Here is a 13144-nt window from a genome sequence, read left to right as displayed (position 1 = left end):
ACACCACAACAGTTGGTGTATATTGTAATTCCCGGATGTAACAGGAAGATCTGTACCGAAATGCTTGCTGCCATGGGTGACATGTTCATAAATATTTTTAAAGAGCTGTCACCGGATGTACCGGATTGAAGGTGAGCAGATGGAATGTGGATAGTAAAGGGGATGATGATTAAGGTGTGTGAGATTATTATTTTTCGTAGAAATTCTGACAGCAGAAATATGAAGTGCTTTTGCAAATGACAGCTGAGGCTTTGGTAATTTGACTTTTTCTGTATCTGCAGATTTTTGAATGTGCCTAAAAGTATGCAATCTGCCCAACAAAACGTCTAACGTCATGCACTCAGCATAAAAAAATGTCTTTATTCATCTAGAAATCCTTTTCTACTTCTACAAAGCAATTAAGATGACTTATTGTCATTGTTCCCTCGTGTTGAATACATCCAAAGGCTAATTACCCAACATTACACATCGAAATTGATGTTATCGCATGAATCTTCATTGTTTGATTATCAAATGAAATGGCAAATTCCTATCATTTCATTAAAAAAAAAAACAAAGAAGAGGACCTAACTAGCGAAAATACCACTTGAGCAATCATTCATCTTTCGAAACGTTCTAGACCGGCCTGTCCTACTCGGAACCTCTGTACCTACATGATGATGAAGCACGCTCCATTAGAAAGATTCACTTACATAAATGCTCAAATCGAATAAATATCAAGTGATGTTATGCGTGTGAGTCCCGTCAACGGCATACGGCTAGTCCCCCAAACACGGGGACTGTGATGGCTCGTTCTTGTACGCCTTGGTAGGGTGTGCGTTCACCTCCAACGCTAATTGAATCACATTTATCACACACACACACACACACACACACACTGACACGCATGATGCCACCCCAACAGAACCCAACAGATCTCCCCTCGTACGGATACACAATCCTCTTCAACGGACTGTAAGGGACCTGAAGTCAATTAATTGCAACCATATCGGCCTCATCATCGTTCCTTTACACAATTCACTTGGTGTGAGAAGCGTGGGAGACGTCCATCCACAAAAAAGGGACGATTAATTGATGGGTGATGGGTTGTTGTAGGCGTCAAATAGGCTACCGGCACTCCTAGCCTAGAGTGATGCTTTCGAAGAAGAGTGTGAGCGTATTTCCTGCGAAAGGAAAATCATTTCAAACGAGGAGTCGATTTCTTTTCGGGGAGCCATCCGAAAAAGGGTGTACGCCGAGTGGCGTCAGTAGCATGTGTTTCGTACCGGGCGATAAAAGAAACCACAGAATGCGCTTCATTTTATCGGCCCGGTGTCATCGTCACGGATCTCATCAACAGACGCCTACAGCAGCAGCAGCAGCAGCAAAGATGAGAAATTAGCCGCATCGTGGCGTATCGTGTCATCTATCATCACACCATCATCGGCGTGGGAAATGGGATGAAAAATCACTTCCAGCATCATTCTGCTTAGCTTGCAATTCTCAGCTCGTGCAGTTTAGCTTTTGCGGAACAAAGATACGAGGCACCAACATGCGAGCGCGATGATGACTTTGACATTCAAATTCGGTGCAGGTTCATGGACGTTGGAATTGTTACAGTTTGTGCAGATTCATCCACTACCATTGACCATCTGGGCTGGGCACGTAGCCCGCCACCACCACCATGCCAAGACAAACATTGAACGACTCTCGACGCAATTTGCGAACGACTTCCGTCTGCGTAACCGTCGTGCGGCGTCTCGAGTGCCATCAGAAAGTTCACCCTCAATTGATGGCCAAACGTTTCTCGAGGGTCCCGTAAATCGATAGGGCAAGTTTGTTTGATGGTGGGGGATTTTTTTGTCCTGCCTCTCGTAACTCCATCACCGATGGGATCTTTTCGTAATAAGATTATCCTTATCCTAGGGTCTTGGGTACGGCTAGGACTCTCTGCGCTCTGTGCAGACCCACACGTCACACAAAATCTGCCGATTTGGACGTTCTTCTATCCACCTACTAGGCTGGGAAAGTACTCGAGGACTGGTTCGGGTTGGCACAAATTGTACGACACACGCGTATGTCGTAGTGCCTCCAAATTGTTTCCGGACATCATTCTGAGGAAGCAAATTTGTACGCTTCCCCCGCGCGAACCATGCTCGGTGTTTGTCGTGTGGGTTACGATCGTCCACGGAAGCGTACACTCGGTGAAGGGAAAACTTATTTGGCTGCAATCATGTAAACATGGTGATAAAAAACGGATTTCCAGCACCTTCCCGTGCTACCCACTGCTGGAACAGTAAACGAACGAATCAGTCGCCCTCCCCGTTCTACTCCACCGGGGTAGATGATCCTTCAAAGTTAGTGTTGCCAGTGGTGGTGTTTTTTCCTTCTCCGCTGTTGTTGCCGTTCGGTCTGGTTGGCGTGTTGTGGCGGGACCAATCCCGGTGTGTGTGTCGTGGGAGTATGGACGCACCTTCTGTTCCTCTCCCGTTGGGGTGGCATTGTGGACTTTGGTGAAGTGTACGAAACTGGCCGGAAGTTTATTCTGTCAGCTACTTTCCGATTAACCGTTCCTCCTGCATATTCTAGGATGGTGTTTTTTTGGTGTGGATCAAACAAAATAGAAAAACAGCTAGGCAAAGTTATTCTTCTAGGATGCTTCCCTTTCGGCCCCAAAAAGGCAAAACCGAGTGAAGAACAAAAAGATAGTTGAGTAAATTTGTTTATTAAATATTGCTCTTTGCATATTGTTGTTGTGTACATGTTTGACCTGATTTTTGTTTGTTTCGAAAAAACTACCTTTCCGTTAAAGGTTTTCCTCGATACAACTGCCCAAGAAGGTGCTGTTTGCGTTACGATTATGTTTAATACGGTAAACGTATTATTGCCCCAACACTCTTAAAGTAGAGCACTTGGACCTCACCATGTAACTAGCGGAAGGAAACCGCCCGGAAACACTTACAAATTTATCTTTACACTTTCTCTGTAGGGAAATTTAATCAGTTCAGCCTGAAACACAAGGGGAACTTTACCTCAATTTTGCACACAATGATGGTTTAAGCTGGTTTTTTGTGTGTGTGTTTGCCCGTGCAGTTGCTTACCCACAAGCGCCGCAACGCTCCTTCACCGAAGGACATGGTAATTAGGAAGCAAAAACTTTGCAAATGCACCGGAAGGGTTGAACCATTTTCAACTGCATGGTGTTCCGCGAAGGAGAAGTATCGTGAACCGAGAAGATGACCGTTTGGAGAAACTGGGCGAAAAGCAACCGGTGTTTGTGCTAAGATGCTTAAAGGGCACGAGCTTTGGATACAATTCCCCACGGCTAGTAGATTTTGGTGCGAGGAAAGTGAACGGAATTTATGAAATCTTTGAAGCATCGCTGGAGCTGTTGGTATGGTGTTGCTTTGAGGAATGTTTGCCAAGAGTTTAGCACTGTGTAACGGAACGTTTTGTGGTTTCCGAGGTACTAGCGAGGTGTTGATAATCTCTAATGAACTTCAACAGTTAGGGGAAAATAGTTTTAATCAAGCATCGCACATCGCTACACCTAATTGGGCGAGCGTGAAACTATTTGTCTTGAGATAAAGATGAATGCGGTGAGAAGAATAAAGGATGTGAGGTATTTTGTTGTTCAAAATGATCTAAGGAATTCTTAAATTTCGGTTTCTATACTTCAAAGCATAGCATGTCAGGATGTTTTCTCAGAACAAATAATGCAAACACTCTATGGCATTGTTTAAAAGAGAAATCAAATCAAACAATCGAATCAATTTATTCCATTCGTAAATCGAAGCAGCTTGCAAAGGTATGCAATCCGTACAACACCGTACGCCTAAAGTTATGCTTTGTTGAACAACAAAATTACATTCTTTCTAGTTTGTTTGTCTGTTGTTGGGAATTTATCAAATCAAACGCAAACAACAACAATAATCATTCTCACTATTGTGCAGAAGTATGAGGTGGGGTATCGACATCATTTATGTAGGTCGTAGTAGTAGCATTTATTATTGGAATTATATATGTTCCACGTTTCCCGCTCACTTTGCGTTTCTCGGAACACGCAACATGTAGCGCAAAATTGCAGTTCATTCTGTGAAAATGATAAGCAAATAGATCCTGCCGTTGAAGTATTTGTTAAATATGTTTTTCATATCAAAGCACAAATTTAAAATAGTGTATCATTAATTTGCATTTAACTAGAATATGTAAATTGGAAGCTTAAATATGGTATCAAAGCAAAGTTGAACCTGTTATGGTGATCCAATTGATGATACAAAAAAAAATCAATTAAAAGTTATCGTCAATCAATTTCATTTATGACAACAAACGAGTCAGAACAAAAGCACAAATTTCAAACACCATTACCTAACTGCATTGTGATACTATAAAGAGGCTTGGTTTGTCCTATTATACACACACACAAACGTTTCCAACAGTAAACATGGAACATGGAACAGCCCTTTTGAAAGAATCCAAAGAATCGATACACATTACAGCGGCTTTCTCCCTGTAAACAGTACGGTGGTACTGTTAAACACCATTACTAATACCGAAACAATGCCAGCGCCACCGATACCGGGTGTGGTTTCCTTTTGAACGTGAAGATCGATTGTTTTTCCACCCCTTTACTGTGACACCGAAAATGTAAAAGCTCCCAACATATGCTGTGCGGCTTACTCCCAAGTCAACACAGAGAGCAAACGAAAAAAAAAATCTCACATGTTGACAAACATCGTTTTCCAATCGTTTCACAATTTCCGGTACCCTGCGGGCCCTAGCGCCGGTTACTGTTGCTTCTGTGTGCGATAGTGCCACGCGTGTGGCTTACGCTGTCGTGGGTAAAGGATTGCCATCCGGATTGGGTGGCCTCTTTTCCTGCTTCTCTCCACCATCGCTCGCTGTAACGGTTTGCACTCAGCGTGCAGCAATCGGCACGCATCTCGAGTGCATGATTTACTACAACTGGGCAACTGTTATTCAGCAGCAACATAATGGAACTTTCAAATCGGTTTCGAGGGGAAGTGCAGTGTGTGATGCGAAAGTTAAACTTTTTTGTTTTAATTTCTTCCGTTTGACATTTAAAGCTAGCTTTCGGGGGCCTGTGGGTACAAAGTGGTGCATCGATTTGTGCCGGTTCGGTCGGTTGATGTACGAGTTTACGGTGAATGTAACCACTTTGGTAGCTTTGGTCAGCTTTGATCCTGCGGGGCGGTATTTCATTCAAATTTGACACAATAGCTGAGCGGTTTGGTAGAGGATAGAGGGAAGGACACATTAAATGTGGTCGATTTTGGGAGGATTTATTTGCACCGGATGAAGCGTGCTCTGTTTGCGGATTTGAGAGGATAAAAGCTTCAGTGGTGCTGATTTGACAGTAGTTGGAATATTATTTTAAGGGTTTTGGCTCTCGAAGGGATGGGTGTTTTTATTAGCAGATACGCTTAACTTAATTGAATATAAAATACTGTTTAAATCATTTTGTTTTGTTGAAATTAATCAATATAAAAAGGCGACCCAGTTTACTTGAAATATAAGAAAATCGAGGCTTTTAACCTAAATTTGCCTTCCATCCGAATGATCGTTTCCCCCCAAATTAGCCACTAAACCTTTGCTGATTGGTTTCACATTGTTATCAATAAAAATTCTTCATACTTCCGCTACAATGAACGATGAAATTGATAGAGCAATAGACGCGTCATCAATCTGTCTCTGCCATCCTCGACCGCTAGCTACTAACAACCCGTACTTAGTGCACAACAAACTGCTGGGGCTAATTTGAAGGCCAAAGCTCCCAAACCGACCGCTCCAAATACCTTTAGTTTTCCTTCAGCTGTTGTTCGGAACTCGGTTCGGTTTCGGTTCAGTTCAAATCAAATCGGTTTAAGTGAAATTTATTGGCCTCGTAAAACCTGGAACGAAAGCCCACGGCTGGCGGTTGAATGCGGTACACTCGGTTTTTATAGGTTTGTTTTTATTTTCTAATAAAATTTCACCCGCAATCCCGAGGTGGAGAGTGGTTAAGGAGCGGTGGCGAACCATACCTTTTGCCTTTGCTGCATGCCCAGTGAACGCAGCACGAAGTAAGTACGAACGTTTGGCAAGGATTAGGCAGGCCCCAGAGAAGTAGAACGGTAAAATGGGCAAAAATCAAACAGAAGATTAAGTTAGAAATGCAAATCAAAGGCTGGTTGAGTCAATGAAAGTTTGCTTTACATTACACCTACATTTACATTGCCCGGAAATACCCCGCATTCAGGGAGTTTCAATCGGTTCGATTGCTCCTTTTCACGGGTCCGGTTTTGGGGCTTTAATTAAAGCCTTGGTTGCTTTTATTGCATTAATTAAGAAGGTACGGGAACGTGCTGCTGCTCTTTTTGTTGTAATAATTTTCCCTACGTAAAATATGTATTCAAGAAATGTGAAAAAAATTAATTTGAAATGAAAGCTTCGAACTCGAAATATTGAAGTTCAGTTAGTTTATTTGTTTCACAATAAATTCATATTAATTTTGGCAGACTACATGCTGTAAAAACAATCCCAAACGCACACCCTTTTGCAATCCGATTCCGTACGCTAGTCGAACAATAATCGCGTAGTGAAATGAAAATTCTTCACCCAAGAATCGAAGAATATTAAATTTTCCATTCCATCACCGTACGCGCATCATTCAAGCCATAATCCCATCAGCGAGTTTCCCAAAAAGATATGGAAAAGTTGTACGAAGGAGCGCGGAAAAAGCAAAACAAAAACATATGCTTCAACAGAAGCAACGGTGCGACCCATGCTGATCGTGCTCTTCCTACTAGCATGAATGATAAAGCGAAGGTACAAAAGGGAAGCCAACACACAAAAAAAAAAAACAGTGCTGCAATCCTTTAAACACTCACCAGTTGAACATGCCCTCGGGGAGGGGGAGCATTTTTAGAATAAAAAAAAGTTACTCACCCAGATTGGCGTGTCGGTTTAGGGGAGAAAGAATCCAACAAAAAAAAATCACTCGACTACTAGCGAAAAAATCAACCAAGAATGAATATCCGAGGTGGAAAGATGAAAAATTAGGTTAAACCCCGTTCGAAGGACATCGACAGATGACACAGCGCGGTGTGCCTGTGTGCGCCACCGTTCACTGTCGTTAGTAACTTTCCGTTGGCAAGAATGGTCACGGTGACGGGTTGCGGTCGCCTTGTTGCGATGGTCGCGCTCGTGCTGGTTGAAAGTTGGCAAAATACCAAAAAAAAAAGGTTTAAATAAAACGAACACAGGAAAGTTAACTCGCGCTGGGGGAGGAAATGTCATAACGGTAGAAAATTGGATAAATGCTCTCAAAATTGAACTTTACAGCGGTACGCCGTTACGATCCGGAAAATAGGAAGAAAAAGTTGGATGAAACTTCCCAAAATATGACCCAAAAGATTTGGGCTTTCACCCAGTATGGTGCTTGCACAGGACGTAATTTTTACATGTTGCTACACATGAACCTTGCCTCAGCGGTAAGCCCCACGCGGCATATGATAAATTAACCTCACTGAAGCTACTTTGAATGGCAGGTCCACCATCGCAGCAAATGGTCAACAAGGACGCTAATGGTGCTCTCCATCACACCACCGTAACGGGCGTGTGATGAAATATGCAACGACATCCAGTGTACAGCGTGAAGGAATATAAGAGGGCGTAAAAACGGTGGAACATTGATTGCACCACAATCCAACGGTGGTCGCGCTGGTCGTCATGGATTACAAATCGATTGCAGGTGCTGAAGTCTCGCTTTCGTGACCCCAACTGTTGACAGACAAAGCGGCCAAGCATTGATTGAACATTCTTCATGCGGTATCTAACCGTGTGTGGGTCTAGCTTGTGGTTAACCACACACATCATCACCTAGCACTGCACTGACTACGTGGGAAATCAACAAGTGACGTTTCAAAGTCATCGTCGCCTTTCCGGCAGACATAAACGGACGCATGCAAACACACACACACATACACCCACGAGGGACAGGATTCAGCTCCGACATCCTCGGGGATCGAAGCGAACCGGCTTTGCAACTCCAAAAAGGTGTCCCAATCCCGTTGAGTGGACGTTGAGATGGAGGGATGGAGGTCGGTTCCTGTGGTCGTTGTATTGAATCGGAGCGGTTTTCCGAACATCCGGACGGAAAGTTAGGCGTTGATGGAAATTGTTGGACTGTGGTCTGCTCTGTCTATGGTACCCCGGCACCCTCGGACCCGTGTTTGAATGGATGTCAAACTGTCAGCTGCAACAATATTGGGCATTATTGGTTAACCGGCAACGGGTGGTCGGTCGGTGTAGTGCGTCGGTCTGTGCGTTGGAAGTTGTTAGTAGAGGACTAACTTCGTTCTATTCGAACTCCAAACCGGTGGCGTGTGTCCATAACGAGCTTCTGAATGACCACATTATATAAAGGGAAATTTGAGGGACGATATCTACAAATCGGCCTAGAATCTTGGTTAAAAGATGACACTTTAAAAAACAACTTAAAGCGAGGAAGAGGTCCATTTTCTCGTCTCGTGTCTTGAACTATCTTTAACTGCACAAGAGCATGGCATTCGTTTTGGTTGGATAATTGATTCTAATGCCTTCTTTAAGTCTCTACTTTCCAACTACCCATTAACTTTGTCGGGACGATAAAGCACCTACATTCAAGGGCTAGCTGCCCCGGCTCATCCGGAAGCCGTTCAAGCAGAACCAGAACGTAACAGAAAGTGACGTGCAAAGACACACCTGAACCACACACTCTCATACACACACATTTCTTCCTGACTGACCGTGAACAAATCTCGAACAGTGTAAGCTTCGAAAACTTTGTTTCGAACGTACTTCTTCTTCTTCCTCCGTAACTTTCTCTCTACGTCCATTTGGCCGGCCAGCCAATATCTTTACGATGTAAAGGCACGTGAACATTGTTCGGTGTGGTGGACATTCAAGGACATATTCATGCAATTTTCAGCTTTCCTACGGTAGAAGCGGTGCGTTCCGGTTTTGGCTTTCAACCGAGAATGGGATTGTCCGGAAGCATAATATTCCAGCCCTCCGCCAGGCTAAAGGCATCCCGTCGTACCAGCTACCCGAAGGGAGGGTGCATTTCTGGGCGCATCGTTCTTTTTGTTCTTTGTAAAAGATATTTAGAGCATTGAAGAAGCGCTGGTCGAAAAGGGGAGGGTAAAAACTTTTCTTAAAGCCAACATCGAAAACCCCTTTTCCTGTAGTAAGCCATAGAGATGACTACGGTTGGATTATGCGGGGAAAGTATTCAGCGTTGATGTATCCGATTTTTTTTGTCTTCCGAACCACATTCTTTTGTGTGGTGTAGTAGTAAAGCTGCTACGCGATATTGTTAGTAAATTGGTACAACTTTTGAGATGCTTCAGTGAGTACGTCGTGCAGACGACGAACACTATGGAAAATGCTTCATTTTTACTACATAAAATGGTTCCCGTGAAGAAGCTTCTTTTTATTGCATTTTATGTTGAAGGAGGAATTTCATAACAAAGACATCGGTCGTTTGGAAATGCTTAAATCGAGCGACATAGTAATGGATGACTTCTAAGCTCGGTCAAGAATTTCGCCTTTCATCATGCTACTTCTGAAGACTCGCCAAGGCCGGCAGTGGTACAGATGAATTGATAATCGACGTAGCGCAAAAGGAAGTTGGTCGGAGTCATCGCTAACCCGGTTATCCGGAATCTTTGCTAACGACACTGGTAAGAAATATACGATGCAACCGTAAAAAGCAGCACCGGTTTTATGAATATTGCCTAGTGCTGTAACAATGGCAGTTGTGAATGGTACAGTGTACAGCAGTGGTTTTAAAGGAGTATCACGGTGTAATGTGCATTATTCAGATTCTTTGAATACACAGTACCTTCTGGAGACATTATGACAAGTATTTGAAGTCATAAAACTGCTCTAAATTTGCTTATAACTGAAGTCATTGATCCTGTTTTTATATTTACGCTCATAACCTACAATAACTACAATAACTCTCATTTTTAGAGATTTAAAAAATATTAATTTTTGCTTCAAAATTAATTAAAGACCATGTTTGTGAAGCTTTCTTCACCAGTGGCATATACTATTTATTTAACAAGCTGCTAATTAAACGGCATCACCCCAAAACCGTGATTTCCTTCGTGCTCTTTGTCCTGCGCTCGCTTTGCTCTGTGGAGCATCATCCCCCAAAAGGATCTTTTTACATTTTATGGGAAAACTTCGATAGAGCATTAGACACCCACCCACATAACAGGGCCATCAGCAATCGTTATCTTTTATCTGTCTCATACACTTGCATTCATTTCCTTCGCGGTTTTATCCTTCGCAACCAAGAAGTGTCATTTCCTCTAGCCAGTGTTGGTTGCTTTCTTTGCGCCGTGTTGTTAATTTTGTTCGTGCTGTTTTTTAAATGACTTTCATTTTAACTGCGAACGAAATCGTCCATTTTGGTCCGAAGGTATTAGCGGAGTTCGCTACGACACTGGAGTATGATTTGTGACCGGATGTTGGACCTTTTTGGATGGGGGGGAGGGGAGAAATGATCTAGGAGCAATCAAGTAAATTAAGTGGCTCAGTTTTATCTGGCTGGTCTAGGTTTTAGTATACATGAATTTGTATAATTTGCAGCCGCTGCTGGTGGATTCGAAAGGACATTTCCGTGACATTGGCTGTATCTTAAGTGATGAAGATGCTTTATGACAATGATCTCTTTGGGCGTTTCGTCATTCTCAAACTGTTGCTATGTACATTTATTGGAGACTAATGTATCACTGCAAAACGTTTTTAGAAGTAATGAATTACACATTGGATCAACAAGCGTTCTGTTCTGAAAAATACTCTTCTGGGTGGGACCCAGTCTACCAAAGCTAATGGTTACATTGTGTTCAATACAAACAAGAAAAGACAGCATGAATAAAATGTCCCATTTCATCTACCGATCTTCTGCCCCGAACATCCTCAGCACAATATCCGGTTCAATCTAAACAATCCAAACCCATCCGTTTGTTTAATCGCGGTAATGAAAACTCATCCCTCCGGCATGGCCCACCCGGCTGGGTATCGGCTAATGTTTGTTTGATATTTTTAGCCACTTGGTATTTTGGGTAGTTTGCTACAAGTGCTTTTGTTTGTCAAAAAGCGGTCGTTTAGCATGTGTGTGGTGACAGGCGAACGCGGCGTCGTACTGTGGACTAAGATCCGTTTCGCTTCGGTTACTGTCAAACGTACCGCAGCTGGCGGCGGTTCGTTTTGCGTTTCGATCACCCATTAAACGCTTGATAACAACTCAAATATTTCCCCATCATTAACGGGATTCCAATCTGGGTGACGCGTGGTGCTCTTTATTCCTTCTTCGCGAGCTACGCGTCTACCGACGAAAAGCAGTTCGGCAATCGAACAAAACACTGTCAGCGTGTGTGTCAGCACACTCCCATCACCACCATCGGCGGGTGAGTGAGAGAATTAGCTCTCAGCAAACAGTACTGCAGCAAAACAAACGGTTTTAGGCCGCCGGGGATCTTTGATTGCTCCGAAGTACCACGCCACCCCGAAGGGCAACCGATGGATGGTTTGTGGAGTTCAGCTTCCCATGAAGATGCTAGCCAGGGGAGGGGAGCATTGGGGGATAATGTTTACTCTGTCCATGCACACTAGACGACACGTGCTTGTGCTGATTGTGTTGACATCGTTACAAACTAACCGTAGGGAAGCCGTAGGTGTCGTCTGCCTTCGTTCGTGTTCAATAACAGAAGAGCAGTTGTGTGTTGAGCGAAAATGGGGCGGGAAGCTCTTGATAGGATACCAATAGTGCCAAGTGCATAGCGAAGGTGTTCTTTATGGTGGTGCTTACCTCACACTGAAGCCTAATGTAGTTAATGAACTGGACAAAAGCGTTTTATTTTACTTTTACGATGTTGATTTTGATGCTATCATCGACACGAGCTGTGTAGCAGAACGCTTAATGCCATCTTGTTAGCTATCTAGATGATGATAGTATCGCGATAATTACACTGAACGCCTTGAACTCTCTGGTGGCAGAGCAGGATACAAATTTATTTTTAATTTCGCAACGCTAGAGGCGGCCTACAGGCACGCTCCTCAACACAACAAACGCTACGCCCTTGGTCCAGGATGCGTAGGATGTAAACGAAACCCTCACTGTAACAGCCTCCCATCGTTAGTTGAATGCCACCTGGTGATGGAGCGTTTCCTGGGAAAATGGCGGTAAATTTTCTACCAGTGTTGAACCATCGCTCACCAACACTTGCCAACGCTCTGCGGCAAATTGGAGGCGTTAATTGAGGGTTAATTTTTATCGAGCATCTGTAATCTGTTCGAAGAGTGTGAATTGATTGGCCATTGATGGATGGTTCCGGGAAATGGAAAGTGGTGATGCCAGCACGTAGAAGCTCGGAAGAAGGTACAGCCTCCTGCTTTGGTTAATCTTGATTGCGAAGCTTCCAAGTTGCTTCAATGCAGTAGCAGTTAGCTGCTTTACAATTTGTAATGAAAGGGTGGCTTTTTATAGAAGGAAAACAACAGGAAGCTTTGGAAGACCTGGTCTTGATCTCTGCTGTTTGAGCCGCAGCTCAGGTGCAAGTTATTCTGAACTTTCATCAATTTCCTGGAACGTTTTCAGAAAGCCTCATTCACCGGTTCAGGAAAATCAATTGATCCTACACAAAAGATGCTGACGCAAAGGCGTGTCACGTGCTGGTTATTACGCCAGTGGATCGCAGAAACGCCTTATTCTTTGAAGGATTATAGCTGTGGAATCGGTTATTTGGAATCATTTCATTTCATTACTGTTCTGTTGGGAGTTATGACAAACAGTGGGTACCAACAAGTAAATTAAAGACCTGATATACTCAACGAAGCACCGCATAGCTTGCACTTCATTAATAACATTATACAGGTGTAAAATCACATTAAAACCTCTACAGCATCGACACAGGCAGACACCACACGAATTAAAATATTAAACATTCCACGAAAACATCCATCAAGCATCATAAACGTCGACTCCCCGGCAACATACCTCGTACTTTAGCTCAGCTCAACACAGATTATGCTTTTATACACACACAAAGTCGGGGGAAACCTTTTACCTATTGACCCCCATGGCGGTGTGCCGCATCGGGGAACAAGCCGC

The 13144-nt window shown here is 43.4% G+C and overlaps 1 protein-coding gene across 5 annotated transcripts in view; it reads left to right on the top strand.

Annotated features, from left to right (window-relative positions):
• Positions 1 to 13144, top strand: part of LOC1277726 (nitric oxide synthase) — an 88146-nt gene that overhangs the window by 19023 nt on the left and 55979 nt on the right. The window lies entirely within an intron of this gene.

Source organism: Anopheles gambiae, chromosome 3, assembly GCF_943734735.2.
Source record: "Anopheles gambiae chromosome 3, idAnoGambNW_F1_1, whole genome shotgun sequence".
In the NCBI taxonomy this organism is placed as follows: domain Eukaryota; kingdom Metazoa; phylum Arthropoda; class Insecta; order Diptera; family Culicidae; genus Anopheles; species Anopheles gambiae.
The sequence above is the reverse complement of the archived record's forward strand: the minus strand, read 5'-3'. Positions and strand labels throughout refer to the sequence as shown.